This window comes from Macrobrachium nipponense, chromosome 39 (genome assembly GCF_015104395.2).
Source record: "Macrobrachium nipponense isolate FS-2020 chromosome 39, ASM1510439v2, whole genome shotgun sequence".
Lineage (NCBI taxonomy): Eukaryota > Metazoa > Arthropoda > Malacostraca > Decapoda > Palaemonidae > Macrobrachium > Macrobrachium nipponense.
In genome coordinates this window covers 18,294,518-18,313,937 of record NC_061099.1, presented here as the reverse complement: position 1 = coordinate 18,313,937, position 19,420 = coordinate 18,294,518, and the positions used below count along the sequence as shown (strand labels likewise).

General features: G+C 51.3%; 1 long non-coding RNA gene across 1 annotated transcript in view; it reads left to right on the top strand.

Annotated features, from left to right (window-relative positions):
* The window catches only part of LOC135210533 (uncharacterized), an 85,044-nt gene that overhangs the window by 304 nt on the left and 65,320 nt on the right, over window positions 1-19,420 (top strand). The window lies entirely within an intron of this gene.

The following is a 19,420-nucleotide window of genomic DNA, read 5'->3' as shown; positions in this document are numbered from 1 at the left end:
TGTCCGTCTACTTCTTCCCAGCTGGATCCTCCAGAGCTCTGGGATGTGTAGGAATATGACGATCCTCCCATGTGGCTATTCATAGCCTCTCATGTATGGAGGTGCAAGTAGCGGCGTGCAGAGCCGAAGTCCTCTGTGATCCTCTGTTTGTCGAGCGCTTATGACCAGACTACGCTGTAGTCCTCGCGCCGACACTATGCGGTCCAAGGTCTAGCCTAACGAGAGCACCCCTCGGACTCTCGTAAGAAGACTGACTATAAACGTATCTAACTACGTTTAACCTATTCTAGTAACACTTTGTCCAGACCTCTGGAGACCAAAGCGGTTTCCTATCTAAATGTCAGAAAGACCTTAAACCAAACCAATTTTATTCTACCTTCACCGGCTTAACCTATACTTTCCCCAACTTAACCTATATAATAGTGTTCGCCGCTACGAACGGGCTTAACGAGTAGCCTTCCGATGAAGCAAACTGAACGTCTCTTAAATAGAACGATGTAAATACTGAAACAGACTTCCAAGAAGCCGCCTCTAGAATTGAAGACACCGAGTAGTTTCTGAGAAAGGAAGATGATGTAGCCATCCCCCTAATACTATGCGCTCGCGGTAGTATTGGATTTGTATTTACCGAATGCGAACCCGCATGAGCCTGTGATATTACCTCTCTTAGGAAGAAGCTAATTGCATTTTTCGAGATCGGCCGTGAAGGATTCCGAGGAGATAATAAAAGTGTCACCGCGGGAGAAAAATGGGCGAAGCTTTCTTCAGTACCCGGGCATGAAATAAAATTACTCTTTAAGTGTTGAGAGTGGGGGCGCCTCGCACCGGGCATCAAATCGCATCTCTTCCGGGTCTCCATTGACAAAATCTCTCAAGGCCAATACCCTGAATGACCTTGGCAGTGTGTTCGCCTCCGACTCTGTCTTCGCCACGAATTCCGCAGAAAAGACAAGAAAATATCGTCTCCTTTGTACGAAACGAGCCTGGATACTGCTTGCAGCTCACTCACTCTCTTCGCTGTTGCTAATGCAGTAAGGAAGAGAACTTTCTTTGTTAACTGTCTTAATGTCAGATTCTCGATTGGTTCGAACTCTGGGGAACTTAGAAAACGAAGCACTACCGACAAATCCCATGGTGGTGCTCGATTCGGTAATCCTGGTCTTTCAATCTTAAAGGATCGTATTAGATCATGAATACACCTACTCGTTGAGATCTCTGGAAGGTGAAATTTAAAAGTATTACTGAGCATCGAGCGGTAGCCTGCTATCGCCGAGTGTGAAAGTCTCTTGACTTTCCTAAGAAATAAAAGGAAGTCTGCTATTTTAGGAATTGAAGGTCTAGAAATAGAATGACCCTCTTTCCGACACCATCCCCTGTAAATAGTCCATCTGACTTGGTACAGTTTCCGTGTTGATTTTCCTTCAAGTTAACAAAGAAAGCTGCTTAGCCACTTCTTTAGATAGTCCGGTTTTTCTTGCTGCTCGCTCGACAGTCTCCAAGCAGCTAGGTTTAGCATGCGAGGGTTCTGATGGTAGTGGTGGAAGTGTGGTTGTTTGAGTAGATCCTTCCGAATAGGAAGGAGCATGGGAATATCTATGATGAGCTCCAACAGTTCCGGGAACCATGGCGTTGTGTCCAGAAAGGAGCTATCATGTCAAACTCACCTTGTCGCTCTCCCTCAGTTTCCTGATAACTCGATGGATGAGACCGAAGGGTGGGAACGCATAAGCCTGCATGTGATCCCAGCTTTGTAGCATTGCATCTGTTCCTATTGACATCGGATCCCCTACCGGGGAGAAATATATTGGCAGACGATGGTTTAGTCTCGTCGCGAATAGATCTACCGTCGCCGGCCACCATCCTGAGTACCTGACGTACTACATCCTTGTGTTAATGTCCATTCTCCTCCCAGTACCTGACGTGCGCGACTTAGAGAGTCGGCCAGAACATTGAGGCTTCCCGATACAAACTGGGGAAGGAGAGACACTCTTTGGTCTTCGCACCATCTCAGGATTCTTTGGGCTACTAGATTTAGTTCTGTTGATCTCGTTCCTCCAGCAAGTTCTTGAGATATGAGATCGCTGTTACGTTGTCGCAAAACAATGCTATCACTCTGTTTTGTACTAGTTCCGAGAAATATTTGAGCACTTCTTCTATCGCTTTGAGTTCCCGAAAATTGATTGATTCCTCTCTTTCCCGTTTCCCCCAAAGACCTGACGCCTGAGTTTTTTTTTTCCCTCCAAGGTTGCTCCCCAACCTTGATTTGAGGCATCTGTATACAGGTGAAAGTCGGGAATGAGAAGAGACTAGGGACTTTCCGCGTGTCAGGTTGCTTTTCTTCTGACCACCACAGAGATCCGAGAGGCAAGAATCGCTCCAGCTTATAACTGCGTTCTCGTTTCGGAAGTCCCAAAGATTCCTGAGACGTCCCTGTAGCGAACGCATCCGGAGACGAGAACCCTGGAATCAAAAGGATAGAGACGACATTCTTCCCTATAGACTTCTCCATGATGACGCTATTTGTTCCCTTTTTGACAAAACAGGTTCACTTGTTTAGTATTGACTGTATTCTCTCTGGTGATGGGAAAGCCTTGAAAGGAAGAGAGAGAATCCTCATCCCTAAATAAGTCATAGATTGTGTTGGTACTAGAGAACTCTTTGCAAAGTTCAGACGAATTCCTAACATCCCGCATACGTTCAAGAAGGAAGTCCCTCCTCGCCTTTAATATCTCCTCCAGGGAGGAGGCTAGGAATTAGCCAGTCGTCTAGGTATCTTAGCATTCTGTAACCCCGACGATGCATAATTGCCGATACTGGAGACATGACCCTCGTAAATACCTGCGGCGCTGTAGTCAGCCCGAAGGGGAGAACTTTGAACTGGAAGGTGCCGACGGAAGATACGAACCTGAGATATCTCCGAGATTCCGGATGAACCGGAATTTGGAGATACGCGTCCTTTAGGTCCACCGACACCATCCAATCCCCCTTCTGACTGACCGTAATACAGACTGCGCGGTCTCCATGTGAAACCCCGCAGTTACTATCCATTTGTTGAGGTTCGAAAGATCTATTATCGGCCTCACTTGCCCCCAGCTTTCGATGCAACGAAGATCCTGCTGTAAAACCCCGGAGATGGGGGGGCCGTTTCTAGTGCCCCCTTCTCCGAGAATTCCTGAATCTCCTTTGTTAGAGCTATTCCTTTATGGGAAATTCTGGGAATAAACTCGGAAGGTATACGGGAGAGGGTGGACAGAGGAGGAAGGGAGTGAAAGGGGATCCGATACCCCGCCCTCAGAACTTCCACCACCCAATCCTCTGCTCCCCACTCCTTCCATACCTGGTAGAAAGGGGCTAGACAGCCTCCTACCTGTGCAGAACGAGGGACATGTCCTACTTCGTAAAATTCCGAGCCGACGAAGGCTTAGCGGATGATGAGGAAGAAGGGCCTGAACCCGCCCTGTTCCGCAAAGCGCACCTTCTTAGGTGATCTAGGGGGAGACTTAGAAGTCCCTGTCTTCTCATAGGGGAAGCCCTACGTGTCCTCTAGGTGACCGGGAGCCCTGTGCTTGCTACTCGAATCATGGCCTGTTGCGATTCGACTGCCGAATTGGAAGCCACGAAGTTAGTCATATTGGATACGTCTCCCTCCTTAAAAAGAGAATCTGCTAACGCTTATAGGAGCTCTAAGTAAGACTCTCTTGTGTACGTCCGGATAATGAGGGGGAAGGTGACTCAGATAGAAGTTTCTCCTCTCTTTTTCCCTACGAACGTCGTAGAGGAAGCTAGCACATTCGCCTGATGCGCTAAGCCCAATCGAGACTGACGTTATCAAGTTGTCGAACAGTCCCGGATCTGAGGGAACGTAACCGTCATTTTTTTAGAAACCCCATCAGGCTTGATAATATCCAGAGTGTGAGAGAGGGCCTCCGTCTGGTTACGCAAGACGTCCTCTAACACTCCCGCTTCTCTTAGCGAAATTCCTACGAGTCTAGACGCTGCCGGAGACCTACACAGATCGCCTCAACCGATTCGTTGAGCGGTAAACCTGGTCCCTGCCGAAGGGTTCCCCGGACTGCATAAATCGCATTACGCGGTGAGAGAAGCGAAATATCCTGTCTATTGGCAGCTACTGCCGCAGCCAACCTACCGTCTGCCTCTTGCATCGCTTGTTTGACACGGTCAAACCAGACTAAACCGCACGAAAAAGGTGCTGGAGTTGGTTTGGTAGCATAGAATGTCTCAAATATGACTGATTCGAAACATGTTGATCCTCCGTAGCTCTCGCTTGCGGGTAAAGCGCAGTCACATAATCCAGCATACGCCTATAACATTGCTATTAGCCAGAGGAACAGCCCAAGTCCACCGGAATATCCCGAAGTTGGGAATCGATTCCTCTTCCGCAGCCGCCGAACGGTTTGGGCCAAAGAAGGCAGAGGAGGGCCAGAGTCGGTCCATCCAACGATGAAAAAGTCTGCTAAATTATCACTTAAACCTGGTTGCTGTCCTTCCGCCTCTGGAGCAATAGTAAACCCCTCCCAAGAGGTGGAAGGGAAGAAAAGTCCTGGGGAGAAATCCCCTTGTTTCGGTGCGGAAGAAACCTGTCCGGGACCGAACCTACTGTGTTATATCTTGCCGAAGGAAAAGAGAGCGGAACCGAATGTGCCTGGATCGAGGAAGAGGAGGGAAGAATGAAAGGGGAAGAGGTTACTCCAGAAGGGTCCGCAGCAGTAAACGTCGAAGCTGACAGCTGTACCTCGCTCAATCGTGATGCCTCTCGACTAGGCGAGGCAGAAACGCGTATGTCAGAACTTTGTGTTACCTGAAACGCCTGAGATATATCCGCTGCCTTCTGAGCTACCGACTGCTGCGGGAGCGAAGAATCCTGCATAAGCCACTGATTAGGACCCAGAACTCCTGTTACGTAAGTCTGTGTTCCTCCCTGACCGGAGATACCCCTTACCGAAGCCGACTGTACTGAGGGCGTAAGAGAGAAAGACGAAGACGACGGAAAAGTTGGCTCTGGTAAATTTACCTGAGACGAAGGAAGGCTTTGGAAAGAAGATGTAGGAAAGGTGGAAGGTGCGCGAGCCGCAGGAAAAGCAAGAGAAGAAGAAGAAGAAGAAGAAGAAGAAGAAGAAGAAGGAGTCATAGAGGAAACTAAAAGTGGCAAGGCAGAGGTTGTGGGAGCGGAAGAAAAGGGACTGCGGCGACCCCGGAGGCGGCATGAGACTCTCTCTTAAGGGACATATAATACACTGATTCTGACCCTCCTTGAAAGTCTTGCAGCATGTCCTCCAAAAATTCTGGACATTCTTGTGTCACATAATCTCTAATGTTCATAATACCATTAATAATGCAACCTTTAATCAAAAGCCTATAGCCTTTAGAGAGGCCCAAAAGATCTGCGTTTCTCTCTGCCAAGTCGATCCGACTACTACGGGAACTTCTTAGAACACCCGAAGGGGGGGCTCCTTGATCCGCATTACTAGAAGAAGGGGTAGGGAAGACAGATACAGGGGAAGAAGAAATAGGATCTTCTAAGACATAGGAAGGATAGTTGACAGCTGGAAAAGGAACAGGATCCCGCACTTTCGGAACCGTAAACTTTACTTGTGTCCTCGAACCGGACACAATTAGAAGATAAAGATGGAGAACGTCTGCCTTAAGGCTGGATGCCAACGAACTCAGACTTGATGTCCGTCCAGGAGACGCTCTGCACGCTCGTAGCTTGTCCTCAATCCTAACTCGGACCCTATCGTCTTAGTCACCCTATTCCCTGATCCTGGCTAAAATTTTTCCAAATTAATTTATCAAAACTCTAGGTGGTGTAAAGGGGGGGTCCTTCACTGCCTGCCTCCGCGCCGATGGGCCGACGAACCTACCCACTTTGAGGCTTGTGGTTCTTCATTACCCTCAGCACCCGTTAGGGCTGGTTCTGGAACAGGCAGGGAGCTGAAAGAGAATTATGATTAGACATCCTAACACTACTACATTTTCATTTTCATCGAAAATTGTTGGAAAAGACTCGTATTAATTTTTGTCATGCTATTTGCTATCCTATCCTCTATCTGCTGTTTTACTACCTCATCCTAGCTAACTCCTTCGGTTGTTGTATAGGAGCTTGCGATCCTACAGATGACGCTGAATCTACTTTGCGTTTACTTCCTTTACTGGCTAACGACTTGCGATGTCGGATGTAGTCTTCCATCTCTTCAACTGTCCAGCTTGAACATTCTTCACACCGCGTTTCCACATCGCATTTAATTTTCCTACATACCTGGCATGTAGAGTGTCTATCGTATCTCAGAGTACTCATACGTCACTTGCAGGAAGAGCAGGAGCGATGTGCAGTGGCTTCTGCCGACGTCGGAGAGATCAAAGACGGAGTCGAAACTGCCGGTGCTGAGGTGGAGGGTAGAAGCGAAGTCTTATCCATAATATCTGTATATCAATCCAATCCAAACGAAAACCAAGTCCCGTAATTCTTGAGTTCTTCGTCAATAATCGTAACCATCCGAGAGAGTCGGACAAGGATCAAACTCGCGCTGCAGAAGGTCAACAACCTTCCCGCGGCGCGAACAAAAAGCAATTGTGGAAGATAAGAGTAACGACACACACCTGTACCAGCGTTGCCAACCGTCTGGGATGGTAACTCAAGGAAGTTTTTACCTGCAGCGTTGGCAACGCTGACTGTTAAAAACAAATTTCCCACTAGTGGGATGGGTAATTGAGAGTTGTTCGGGCTAATTGGGATTAGGGCTAATTCAGGTGTTCAGGGGATGTATTGCAATACCCGGTTTACAACACCAATCACAGTAAATCACCCATTTGCCTTGGTAAACGGCAGTGGTAGACTTTGAGACTGCTGGATATATGCCCTGCTGTCCTCTGAGAAAAGCCTCTCGCTCAGAGTAGATACTTGATAGCCTCCAACCATGAAGAGACGGATTCTACTGACTGGTGGAATCTTTGTACATGTGGCTGACACAGGAGATGCCGCCCGGGGGGAATCTCCCTTGCCACCTCCGACAACGACGACAGCAGATCCGGAAACCATTCCACCTGCGGCCACAGAGGGGCTACCAAAGTCATCCTGAGACTGCAAACTCATCAACCTGATCAGGACTTGACAGATCAAACAAAATGGAGGGAAGGCATACACCTCCAGGTTGTCCCAGGGATGTTCGAACACGTCCTCCGCTAATGCCTGAGGATCCGGAATCACCGAACAGGATTATCTCCAGTTTCCTGTTGAACTGGGTTGCAAGGAGGTCCAGCATAGGTCTCCTAAACCTGGAAGAGTTTGTCTGCTATGGCCTGATGTAGAGACCATTCTGTGCCTAGGATATGATCCCCTGATCCCGACGACCGAGCTTGCCTGCGACCACGTTCTTTCTGCCTGGGATATACCAGGCTGAGAGCTCCACCGAATTGCTGACCACCCACTGGTGAACCTCGACTGTCAAGGCATGAAGTTGACGTGAAACCAGGCCCCCCTGCTTGTTCACACAAGCAACCACCGTGGTGTTGTCCGACATGAGAACAACAGAATGACCCTCTACTTTCTCCCAAAATTCCTTCAGACCCAGAAAGGCTGCCTTTAACTCGTAAGACGTTGATATGCTGCTGTTTGTCCTTCAAACTCCAAACACCTGAAGTAATGAGGCCGCCAAAATGAGCACCCCAACTTGCGAGGGAGGTATCTGAGAACAGTAGGAAGTCTGGGCAAAGAGAACGCAGAGGAACCCCTTCAAGAAATTCTGGTCGTCCAACCACCAATGAAGGTCTTCTCTCATTTCCTGGGACAGAGGAACCCTTATTAGGGGCTAGTCCCCTGCCGGAGACCAGAATTCCCTGTCTCCATTGCAGAGGCCAGAGATGAAGTCGCCCATGAGGGACCAGCTTCTCCAGAGAAGACAAAATTTCTAGAAGAACCTGCCACTGATGAGCTGACTGATGTGGTTGCGATAGGAAGTCGGTGCCACCACTCGCAACTTCTCCAACAGGAAAACCCTTGAGACTGCCATATTGATGACCATGCCCAGGTAGAGAATCCTTTGACTGGGTACGAGGTTTGACTTCTCTTGGTTTACCATGATGCAGAGTTCTAGAAAAAAACGAAGTAGACAATCTCTGTCCTGCAGCAGCTTCTCTCTGGAGCTTGCCAAGACCAACCAATTGTTGAGGTACCTCAGCAAATGGATCCCCTGAGCATGGTTCCAACTTGAGATGAGAGAGAAGACCCTTGTGAACACCTGATTGGCTGTGGTCAACCTGAAGCAAAGGACTTTGAACTCGAAGGCCTTTCCTCCGAGAGAGAGGTGAAGGAACTTCCTGGACAACAGATGAATAGGGATCTGGAAATATGCGTCCTTTAAATCTATCAACAGCATGAAGTCACTTTCCCTCTCAGCTGCCAACACCGATTGCGGGGTCTCCATCTTGAACTTCATCTTCCTGATGAAATGATTCAAGGTGGATAAGTCGATCACAGGTCTCCATCCTCCTGACGCGTTGGGCAACAAGATGATGTTACTGTAAAACCCCAGTGACGGACGCACCACTTCCTCTGTTGCATCTTTGTCCAGCATCTTCTGCACTTCCTCCCGGAGAGCCAAGAACTGAGAATCTGGGGGATACACTCGCTTGAGCAGAGGTTTGTCTGAGAGTGGGGAGAGAAGTCAAATGGTAGTAGATACCCCACCCGAAGGACATCTACTACCCACTTCTCCACACTATAACTCTGCCACTTGGCCCACTGGCCTGCCAGGGATCCACCCACCCCACCCGTGGCAAAGGAGAGGGAGAGGCACCCAACCTATCAACAACCCTCCCTTATTTCTGCCCCTGGAGCCCCTTCTTGACTTGTAAGAGTGGAAACGAAAGGGACGTTGGTCCTCTGACCTAGACAGGGACGAATGAGAAGGCCCTGCTGAAACCAAACTCCTAGACAGCCTACCAGGCGACGATCTCCGTGATTGCTGCTGAGGAGGGGTGGGACGTCTCCAAGAACGAGAGACTGACTTTGACACACAGCCTGGTACACTAACCTGTCCTTTGAGTCAGCCCAGCGTTGGTCTATTGTGTCCTCCAGGTTAGTCCAAGGGAACAGGAACTGAAATTCTAAAAGGTCCTTATTCCTTAGCACCAAGGACTCAGGGTCAACCGATCTTGCTATCATGGACAAAGCCGTGTCTCTTCTTGTGGCAGGATCACAAGCTTAAGAGCAAGCCGCAAATCTCTCCCACATAAACTTAAATCTGTCTGGCTACCAAACCCACCCTCAATCACACTTTCCTCTTTACACTACAAAATACAGCAGGACAATTGACCCATACCTACATACAGAACAAAAAACACAAACAGGTACTAACCTCTGGCTTCTGATACTCGGGGCTAGGCTGTGCTGTCCGCCGGATATAGGCTATAAGCTAGCCGACACACAACCACCGCCAACAACCAAACACAAACCAACCACCCGAGACCCACAACCCCACAACTCAATAACCTGACAAATCACTGCAGACAAACACCAACACCCTGAAAGAACACGACTTCCCCCAGCACAAAAACCCGCCAAAACCAACATTGCCCCAACCACCACTCACAGACACCGAAATGCACAGCAAACCTCTTCACCTCACCACACCAGAACAAGACACTAGCACAACAACTTTACAACCCCAAAATTATCAAATATCCCCAAAACAACTAACTACCAAAGGATAGCTGCTGTCAAACCCAACTCTGACTTCACCAGACGCCTCACTGCTTACGACTCTTGTAACAGACTTCCACTGACATACTACAGAGCACCACAACAGACATGCTTCCGACCGCCATTTAACCTTTCCATTCATTCTTCCACCAATTTCTCTCTCTCTCTCACACAACTTTTGGAGATGTTGTCAAACATAAACTACTATCATTACTCCTCCATATTACCTCCCCCATTACATTTGACAACGTCTCCTTACACTCACAACATTCACACTAAATTGCCTTTGTTCCGATACGTAATACAAACCATCGGTCCTTTAACAATAGGAAGTAGCTAGCGGCAGCTGGAACGGTCGTAAGCTTCGAACAAGGGGAAGAACGGTAGTTAACTGCTTGTCCGAATCGTTACGCGGCGGGAGGTAAACAAATCACTTTTGCTTTCGGCCGTGTGTGGGATAGGACGTGCTCGTCATCGCTCTGCCCGCTTTGTCGTTTGCTTTGAGTATCTGCCCTCTTTTTCCTAGTGTGATTGAGAGTATATGTTGTAAGTACTTTTGCATTTCTTTTGTTCATTGAGTAATGGAGTGATCAAGAAATGGAGATTTCGCCGCGCCCCCCAGTCGCCCGTAGAGTGTGTCCCGGGCTGGAGGGGCGTAGATGCGGCGGATTCAGATCATTTGTGGATGTGGATCCACACGAGGTTTGTACTCGTTGTCGGGGGCGAGAGTGCTCCCGCAACGAGCCATGTGTAACATGTATGCTTGGTCCGAGGCGCAGTGGGTTCTGTACGAGGGCAGGAAGAGACTTAGGCCGCCAAAGAAGTCATCGGAAAGTCCAGTGACTCCTTTGGTAATGGACACTTTGTCGTCTTTCCTGCCCCCCGGGCCAGCCCCCACGTTTCGCGCCTTCCCCTGCGGGGAGGGGGGGGTAGCGGAGTCCTTCTCCTCTCTCGATCCGTCGAGTGTGGAGGAGGGCGCCCGCTACACCCGGACGTCCAGTTGTACTCGGGGTCTTCCGTCCGCTCTGGGTGGGGTTCTTCTCCCCCCAAGCGTGAGGAAACCCCTCTAACTAACCCGACTGTTGCTTCCGCAGGTGTGCCATCAGCGAAGGACGACCTGGGACAGGTGTGGGAGTCGCTGGGACTGCGGGAGTGCCTAGCATACAGGGGTTGATCAGTCTGTTGGCGGGGTCGGCAGTGGTCACTCATGGTACGGTAACCACTACTACCACCACTATAATATCATATCATCCAGCATATGTAAGTCGCCTACCGCACCTTGGTGTACACACCACATGTAATGTCGGTGTTACACCCACGGCTGCAATTCAAAAACCGATTGCTGCCGTACCAAAGAGGACGGTTGCCACCGCCACCTGGGTGGGTTCTTTGTATTGCCGACCCCGGACTTCCGCTGCCCCAAGAGTACCCCCCTGGACCTGCCGCCAGTGCCGAGGATGACGGTAGCTGCCGACAGGACGCCTGGCTCTCCTGTGGTACCTGCCGTGCCTGCCGTACCTGTTGCTGTCCCTGCTGCTCATTCCCCTTTCAGATAACGCGCATGATGTTCCTGCTGTTCCCGGACCTGTTCCTGTTGTTCCTACTGTTGGTGGTGCTGTCACAGTCTCAGGTCTTTCCGGACAGGTGCAGTCGGGCCCTGTTGCTTCGGCAACTGCCCCGGCTCCCTCCTGGATGGAAGACCTGACGTCTGTCCTGCGGAGCCTGGCGAAGAAGAAGAGGAAGGTGTCGTCGTCGTCTTCTTCGTCGTCTGCTGCCTCCTCTTCCCCTTCGACTTCTAAGGCTAAACAGCCGAAGAAGAAGAAGGCTGCCTCCTCCCCCCCTAAGAAGACTCCTTCGGGATCTTCTAAGGGCCCGGCTCGCTCAGGCGAGTCGGGGAGCTCTTCTGCTGGTCCTCCTGTTCCTTCGGGAACGGGGCCCGTCTCTTCTTCTGCAAAGAAGAAGACACCGGGGACCAGAGGTGCACCAGCCCTCGCTGGTGCGTCCTCACCTGGTGCTAGCGGTTCTGCCGCTAAACCAGGTTCCGTCTCGGCCGCTTCTCGTTCGCGAGAAGTACCGAGTGGACGCTCTTCCACGGGAGACCGTCCAGCCAAAGTTTTGACGTCCGAGCTCGCTCGCCGTCAAGACAGCGGCGCGGAGCAGAAGCTGGCGAGTCGTGCACACGACTCTCGCCAGGCCAGTGGACGCTCTCGCAGCGATCAATGGCTGCTCGGGCTGACGTGACGGTCGCTGACCAGCCACGGGTGAGGCGGAGGAAGGGGTCCCCGCGGCCGCCGGTACCAGCCACGGCTGGTATCCAGCGGCTCGACGCGCCGAGAGGACACTGGCCGGTCTCGACGCGACAGAGAGCCTAGCAGGTCACCTGACCGCCGCTACCCGTTATGGGACCGGCGGAGACGTGACCAGCGGCAGCTCGCCTGACGCTAGAGATCGGTCTCGACGTTCTCAGCCGAGCCTATCGCCCCAGCGAGCGGCAAGGCTAGGCCTGCTGCTCGATCGCCACCGCGGGGTTGACGATCAGCAGCAGCCCTCCACGCACGCTGGTGGTCCTCCCAGCGAGCGAGGGGGGAGCGTCAGGTCTGCCTCTCCCGTACCTTCAACCTCCTCGGGCTATACCGGGAGGAGCGAGGTACCGAGGAGTGATCACGAGAGGTGCGCCGCTCGTGACCCGGCTATGACGCCGTATGGCTCAGGCACGGTTTTAGGACCGACCAGAACATACGCGCAAGTAGTTGGAGGGCGACCGTCAGGGGTCTGTCGCTGTTCCTCCTTCCTGAAGGAGGAGTATCGCGGGACCTGTTCTTGCTGGAGGGACTGGACGGTCCTACTCCACAAGACGCAGTAACTCCCGAGATACAGAGGAACTTTGCAGAAGTCATTAAGCTGATTCGTCAGCATAATGACCTTGCGGAAGGATCGCCGCTACCACCGGCAGAGCCCACGTCCCGGCTCGAATCATTTTGGGGTCCCAAGAGGGAACCCAAAATGAATGATGGTGGGGTTACCGCGATCAGAGCTTGCAGACTCAGTCCTGGATCAGGTGGAGAATCTCGTCTCAGGACGGGAGGACTCGCTAAAATCCGGACGGTCTTCTAAGCTTGCTTCCTCCCCCTCTACAGCGTCAGAGGCGATTCTACGTGCCTTCGGAAGACCCGATACTGCCCTAAACAGGTTAACCCGAGTTAGCGAGGCTGACTCCAGGTGTGTCCCTGCAGCAGCTCCTGTCGGAGAACCTATGGTTCTCGCAGCAGGAGGCACTTGCCCTGGAATCTACCGCTATGGCAGCGTTCCAGGCAGTTTCCTGGTTGGATTTGTGGTCCCTCACAATATCCAAGTAGCGGCCGGCTCCGGGAGTTCTGTTCTCGAAGACGACGCTTCTTTTAGGAGACTGTGCCAGTCTGGAGGAAGAGCGATCTCTTACCTCGCCCATCAGACTGCTAACCTGTGGGCCAACTTGGTTCTTCGATGTAGGGACGCAGTCCTTACCCGAGTGACCAGGGGGCCCGGGGGCCGCGAGGGCGGCACTCGGGCTTCGAAATCGGACCCATTAGGAGTTCCCCAGCTCCTCTTTCCCGGAGAGATGGTGGACGCTGCGGTGGAAAGGGGCGGCGCACTGACGACAGTGACGCTTAGTTCACCAGGCAGTCTCGAAGGTTACTGGGCAATCTCGAGCGAACTGCGGCCAAACCAAAGAGCTTGGCTAGCGCTTCCACGGCGGCGAAGACGGTTGCACCGTCCAAAGCCCCGCCCGTGAAGACTCCTGCTGTTTCAACTTCTGCTAGAGGAGGCCGTACCAGCCCTCCTCCCAACCCTCCTTTCCCCGAGGAGGTGGTGGAAAGAAGTCGAAACGAGGAGGGAAACGCTAGGGACGGCGTTCCCCTCACCTGCTGCCGGAAGTGGGGGGGTGCCTGGCGAGCCATTGGGCGACTTGGCAGCGCTACGGCGCCGAGAACTGGATAGTAGAACGTCCTTCGTTTTTTTTTTTTTGGGAGGGGTATCTACTACCCTTCGAGTCTCGGCCCCCCACCCCCTCATCTCAAACCAAACCGGTCCATCTACAGACCTATGTCCGGGGATCAGCAAAGGACAACGCTCTTCGACAGGAAGAATCAAGACCATGCTGGCGAAACGAGCTGTAGAAATCGTGGAGGACCAGTCACCGGGCTTTTACAGCCGCCTCTTCCTAGTGGAGAAGGCATCGGGGGCTGGCGTCCGGTGATGACCTCTCTCCCCTGAACCGCTTCGTTCGCAACGACGCGGTTCACGATGGAGTAGCACGCTCGGTGCTCGACTCGATCAGGGGGAACGATTTCATGCTTTCAGTGGACTTGAAGGACGCGTATTTTCAAATACCCATCCATCAGTCCTCCAGAAAGTACCTCCGCTTCATCTTCGACGGGACGGTGTACCAATTCAGGGCACTTTGTTTCGGTCTCTCAACCGCCCCACAGGTGTTCACGCGAGTGTTCACTCTGGTGTCAGCTTGGGCCCATTCGCACGGGATACGTCTCTGAGGTATCTCGACGATTGGCTAGTCCTGGCGAGCTCCCGCTCGCAGTTTGCTACAGGACAGAGATCGACTCCTCAAGTTTTGTCGCGATCTGGGGATCGTGATAAAACTACGAGAAGTCGATCTCGACACCCAAGCAGAAGATGAAGTACCTGCGGGTATGCTGATAGATACGGTAGCAGGGCAGGTCTTTCCCGCAGACTTGCGTATCAGCAAATTCAGGGAGGCAGCCGCCGGTTCCTGTCTCGGCAGGAACAGGCAGCACAGCAATGGCAAGTCGTGATTGGCCATCTGTCGTCACTCGAGAAGTTAGTCCCTCACGGGCGTCTTCACCTGCGGTCTCTCCAGTGGAGGCTAGGGAGAGTTGGTCTCAGGCCAAGGATCCTCCTTACTTTCCCGTGGCTATCACGGACAAGGTGAGGCAGGACCTAGCCTGGTGGCTCGACGACAAGAACCTCTTAAGAGGAGTGCCCATACGCACTCCCGCCCCCCCCGGAGATGCTTCTGTTCTCAGACGCATCGACCGAGGGATGGGGCGCACCACCTGGAGGAGTTGCTGACTGCAGGTGTGTGGGACCATCACGAAAAGCACCTTCACATCAATGTCCTGGAACTCAAGGCGGCGTTCAACGCTCTCCGAGAGTTTCAGGACCGCTTGGTGGGACACTCGGTGGTGTTGATGTGCGACAACACCACAGTAGTGGCATATGTCAACAAGCAGGGGGGGGCTAGTGTCTCTTCCGCTCCATCAGTTGACAGTGCAGTGCACGAGTGGGCCACGGCTCACTCGATAGAGCTGTCAGCACGCTACATTCCAGGCAAGAGGAATGTAGTAGCGGACAAGCTCAGCTGTCGGGATCAGGTGATAGGGACCGAATGGTCTCTACACCAAGACGGGTGGCGGAAAGGCCTCTTCAACCTGTGGGGGCGACCGGTCGTAGGCCTGTTCGCCACCCGGCACAACAGGAAGCTTCAGGTTTTCTTTTCAGCCGTGCCGGACCCATGGGCAGCTGCAGAGGACGCTCTCCAACACCCCTGGGACAACCTCTTCGCCTATGCTTTTCCTCCCTTCTGTCTGATTCGGAAAGTGATCGTCCCGAGCGCTGGTCACTCCCAATCTCAGGAATGATCCTGGTGGCTCCCAAATGGCCTCAAGCCGTTTGGTATCCGGACCTGCTGGCTCTTCTTTGCAGACGCACCAGAGAGAGCTACCCAGTTGCACAACCTTCTAGCCCAGCCACACGTAGAACGGACCTACACCAAGCAGGTCCAGTCCCTTCAACTTCACGGCTGGCTGTTATCCACCATCTCTTGCGAACGAGAGGCTTTTCTTGTAGCGCAGCAACAGAGATGGCTGGACACGTCCGACAGTCCTCTGCAGCTGTGTACCAGGGGAAGTGGGCCGTCTTCTGTGGTTGGTGTCGTAGACAGGGTCTGTCTCCTCTCAGAGCCACTCTTCAGCAGGTAGCGGATTTCCTCGTGTTTCTTCGCCTAGAGAAGCTCCTCTCAGTACCCACAGTTAAAGGATATAGAGCCGCCCTGGCTCTCGTCCTAAAACTGAGGGGACTGGACATCTCGAATTCGTTCGAGATCTCCTTGCTAATGAGGAGCTTCGAAAGTCTTGCCCACCCAGGGAACTCAGGCCCCCTGCGTGGGATGTGACTCTCGTCCTTAGGAGTTTTGACTCGAAGACCCTTCGAGCCACTCCGAGAGTCGTCAGACAGGGATCTGACCCTCAAGACCCTCTTCTTGCTGCCCTGGCATTCGGCGAAGAGAGTAGGGGAACTACATGGTCGTTTCTTATGATGTTAACACACCAGAGGCTGGGGATCTGTGACGCTCGATTTCGTCCCGAACTTCGTAGCCAAGACTCAGAATCCGTCGATCCCTGACTACAGGTTCGAGTCTTTCACAATCCCTCCTTCTGGACTTCACCGATAATGATGCGGATGAGATGCTGCTTTGTCCTGTGAGGGCGCTACGGCGCTATCTGAAGAGAACTCGACACCCTCAGGCCTGAGTGTCGACGCCTCTTCGTTAGCACTGGGGTTACCAGAAAGAAGTTTTCCAAGAACACGCTTTTCTTTCTGGCTACGTGAGGGTGATCAGGAGAGCGTACGAGGCTGATGGTAGCGCGACATCCGTACGCTCCGACCGAGAGCCCACGAAAGTCAAGGAGGTATCGGACCCTCCTTAGCGTTTTTTTTTCCGTAAGAACTTCTCCGTGGGCAGGTCCTGAAGGCAGGTGTCTGGGCCAACCAGACCACCTTCACGTCCTTCTACCTTCGGGATATTGCCCACAAGTCCTTGGATACTTTTTCCTAGGGACCTGTGGTGGCTGCTCAACACGTTGTGTAAGCTTACCCAGCACCCGAGCAGGCAGAACAGCATCGATTCCTGGTATGACTGGGAGAATGAATGTGCGAATGAGAGAGTGACTGGCTTCTCTTCACCATCTTTCTCTACCTCTACCTGTGGGCAGAGGGATAACGGTCGTTACCCCGCCACGCTGGAAGGGAGTCAGATGCAGGTAAGCTATTCACAGAGCTCCATCCTATCTCTTTAACTAGAGATAGGAGTGTATATCCACCACTTTCTCCAACAAGGGGGAGAAAGTGGATGCCTACATGAGACAAACCCATTACTTTATATTTGCTCATGTAAAGGAAAAAGTTCTTACAATGCTGGTACGAAGAGATACGCTTGCCTCTCTCTTAGTACTGGGCCCAGAGGTCTGACCATTGATCCTGCGGTGCACACCCCGATCAATCGGACAGAGGCTTGGATCCCTCCCTCGCTCTTACGACCAGGGAGGCATTCCAGGGATGGACGAACACCAGTCTGTTCATCAAAAGACTCAGATTCCTCCCACCAAGAAGTGAGTCTTCCTATTGTTAAAGGACCGATGGTTTGTATTACGTATCGGAACAAATGACAATTTGTCGAAATTGCATTTTTTTCCTAACTATACAAACCTGAGGTCCTTTACATATAGTCCCTCCTCATGCCACCCCTCACTCTGCGTATTTTGCATGGGCCAAAAGCAAAAGTGATTTGTTTACCTCCCAGCCGCGCGACGATCGGACAAGCAGTTAACTACCGTTCTCCCCTTGTTCGAAGCTTACGACCGTTCCAGCTGCCGCTAGCTACTTCCTATTGTTAAAGGACCTCAGGTTTGTATAGTTAGGAAAAATGCAATTTTCGACAAATTGTCATTTTGCAACACCCAAGGATGCTCAGATGCAGGCCCCCTGGATCTTGTTTGAGGACCATCATACACACTTTGTTACATTGCCATTCACTTCTTCCAAACCACTTTCATTCAAACTCCCATTATCTCCCTCACTACCATCCTCTCAAATTCCATTCACTACTTCACCGATGTCTTCTAACTCTGGTTCCAACATCTCCCCTATTTCAGCCACCAAACCACTCAGTTCATCCATACTTCTGTCAAACTCCTGCAAAGACTTATCCATCCTATCAACTACCTCCTCACTACTCAGTTCCTTCTCACTGAAGTCTTATTTGTCCCTGTCAATTCAAACCCACATACACTATAAGTATCATTCATTCCCTCAAAGTCATAGTAGCACACGCTTTATCAACCGTTTGCACCCTACCACCAACCCCCTTACCATGCCGATCACGCTTTTCCGTTCCACTTCCTCTCTCCACACTCTTCCGTTTTCTTCCATACTCGACCAACACCAGCTGCCGATCTCCCAGACCCATTTGCTCACTGATGCTCGGCCCACATTTACTCACCCGCAACCACTCACTAGCACATTTCTCCCAAACATACTGTCACATACTAGAGGACCCACCAAACTGAATCCCCTTAACCACCTAGTTTTGTTTCCCGAATTCCCAACCTGACTCGTCCTCTTTTGCCTACACACACTCGCCACATGACCTTCCATTCCACAGTCAACACATTTTACCTGCTGTTCTTTACACATCCTAGCATAATGCCCGTTCTTCCCGCAATTACCACAAACCTCAGTCACACGGGTACCTCAACATCCACTTGCCACATGCCCTACTTGCCCACACCTGTAACATTTAATATCCCTATCTTTCTTACACTCGTTCACTAAATGCCCCGTTTGCCCACACCTGAAGCACGCTCCCAACGCCCACCGACATTCATTCCGTGCCCTAGCTTTCCACATCTGTAACGCTGCTGCTCTTGTTCACGACTAACCGACCCTACTCTTTCCATCGCTTGCACTCCGATCTCTCTTATGGGCTAACCATACTTACGTTACTGGCTCTAACGCTCCTATCAACCACTTGCTCTGCCATTTGCCTTGGCCCTTCCAAAACTGCCTCCCTATAGCTCTTAAACTCTGGTATAACATCAGCTACTTCAGTCCTAACACTAACATTTCTACTCGCTTTCACACACCTATCCAACTCGTAACCCTCTAATATTTCCAAAATGTCGTTCCATGTCAACCTTTCATTCGCGTCCATTGCATTTTCTCCTTACGTTTCAGATTTACAAACTCATACACACTCTCAGCACAGTCGCCAACAACTTCCTCACTAACTCTTTACACTCATTTATCCCTTCATCCCCAAACTTTTTCCTGGCTAGTTTCCAACCTGCACACATACATCGACAACGACTCACCAACATTCGTTCTTGCCTCTTCAAAACCATGTTTTCTCCTATATCTAACACTATTCCTATATCTAACACATTCCCCACACTCATCATTACCCCATACATACTAAAAAAAAAATCCTGTCAAAAAGCTACCCAACTCCCTTGCCCAGACTCTCTTGTTATCCCCATACTTTGCTTCACAATACCTCTCATATTCCTTAAAAAAATCCCCTATGTCACTACTACCATATTCCTTGTATTGTGCACATCTAGGTATCTCTCTCATATATACAGCCTTTCGTACTTCCTGCTCACTCTCGGTCTCACTTTCGCTACTTCCGTTCTGATCCCTCTTAACCTCGTCCAAATACAATGAATCCACTTCCATACTAACATCCATGCTCCTGATTACACTCTTCTTACCCTTCTTTCTACCCACCTGTTTCCACTCACTGCTATCTAAATCACTCTCAGCCCTTTCCCCATTGTACTCAGTCCTAGTCTCATCCTGTCCGTCATCCTTACTAGCCTTCTTTCCCTTAGTCCTCTTCTTTTCCTC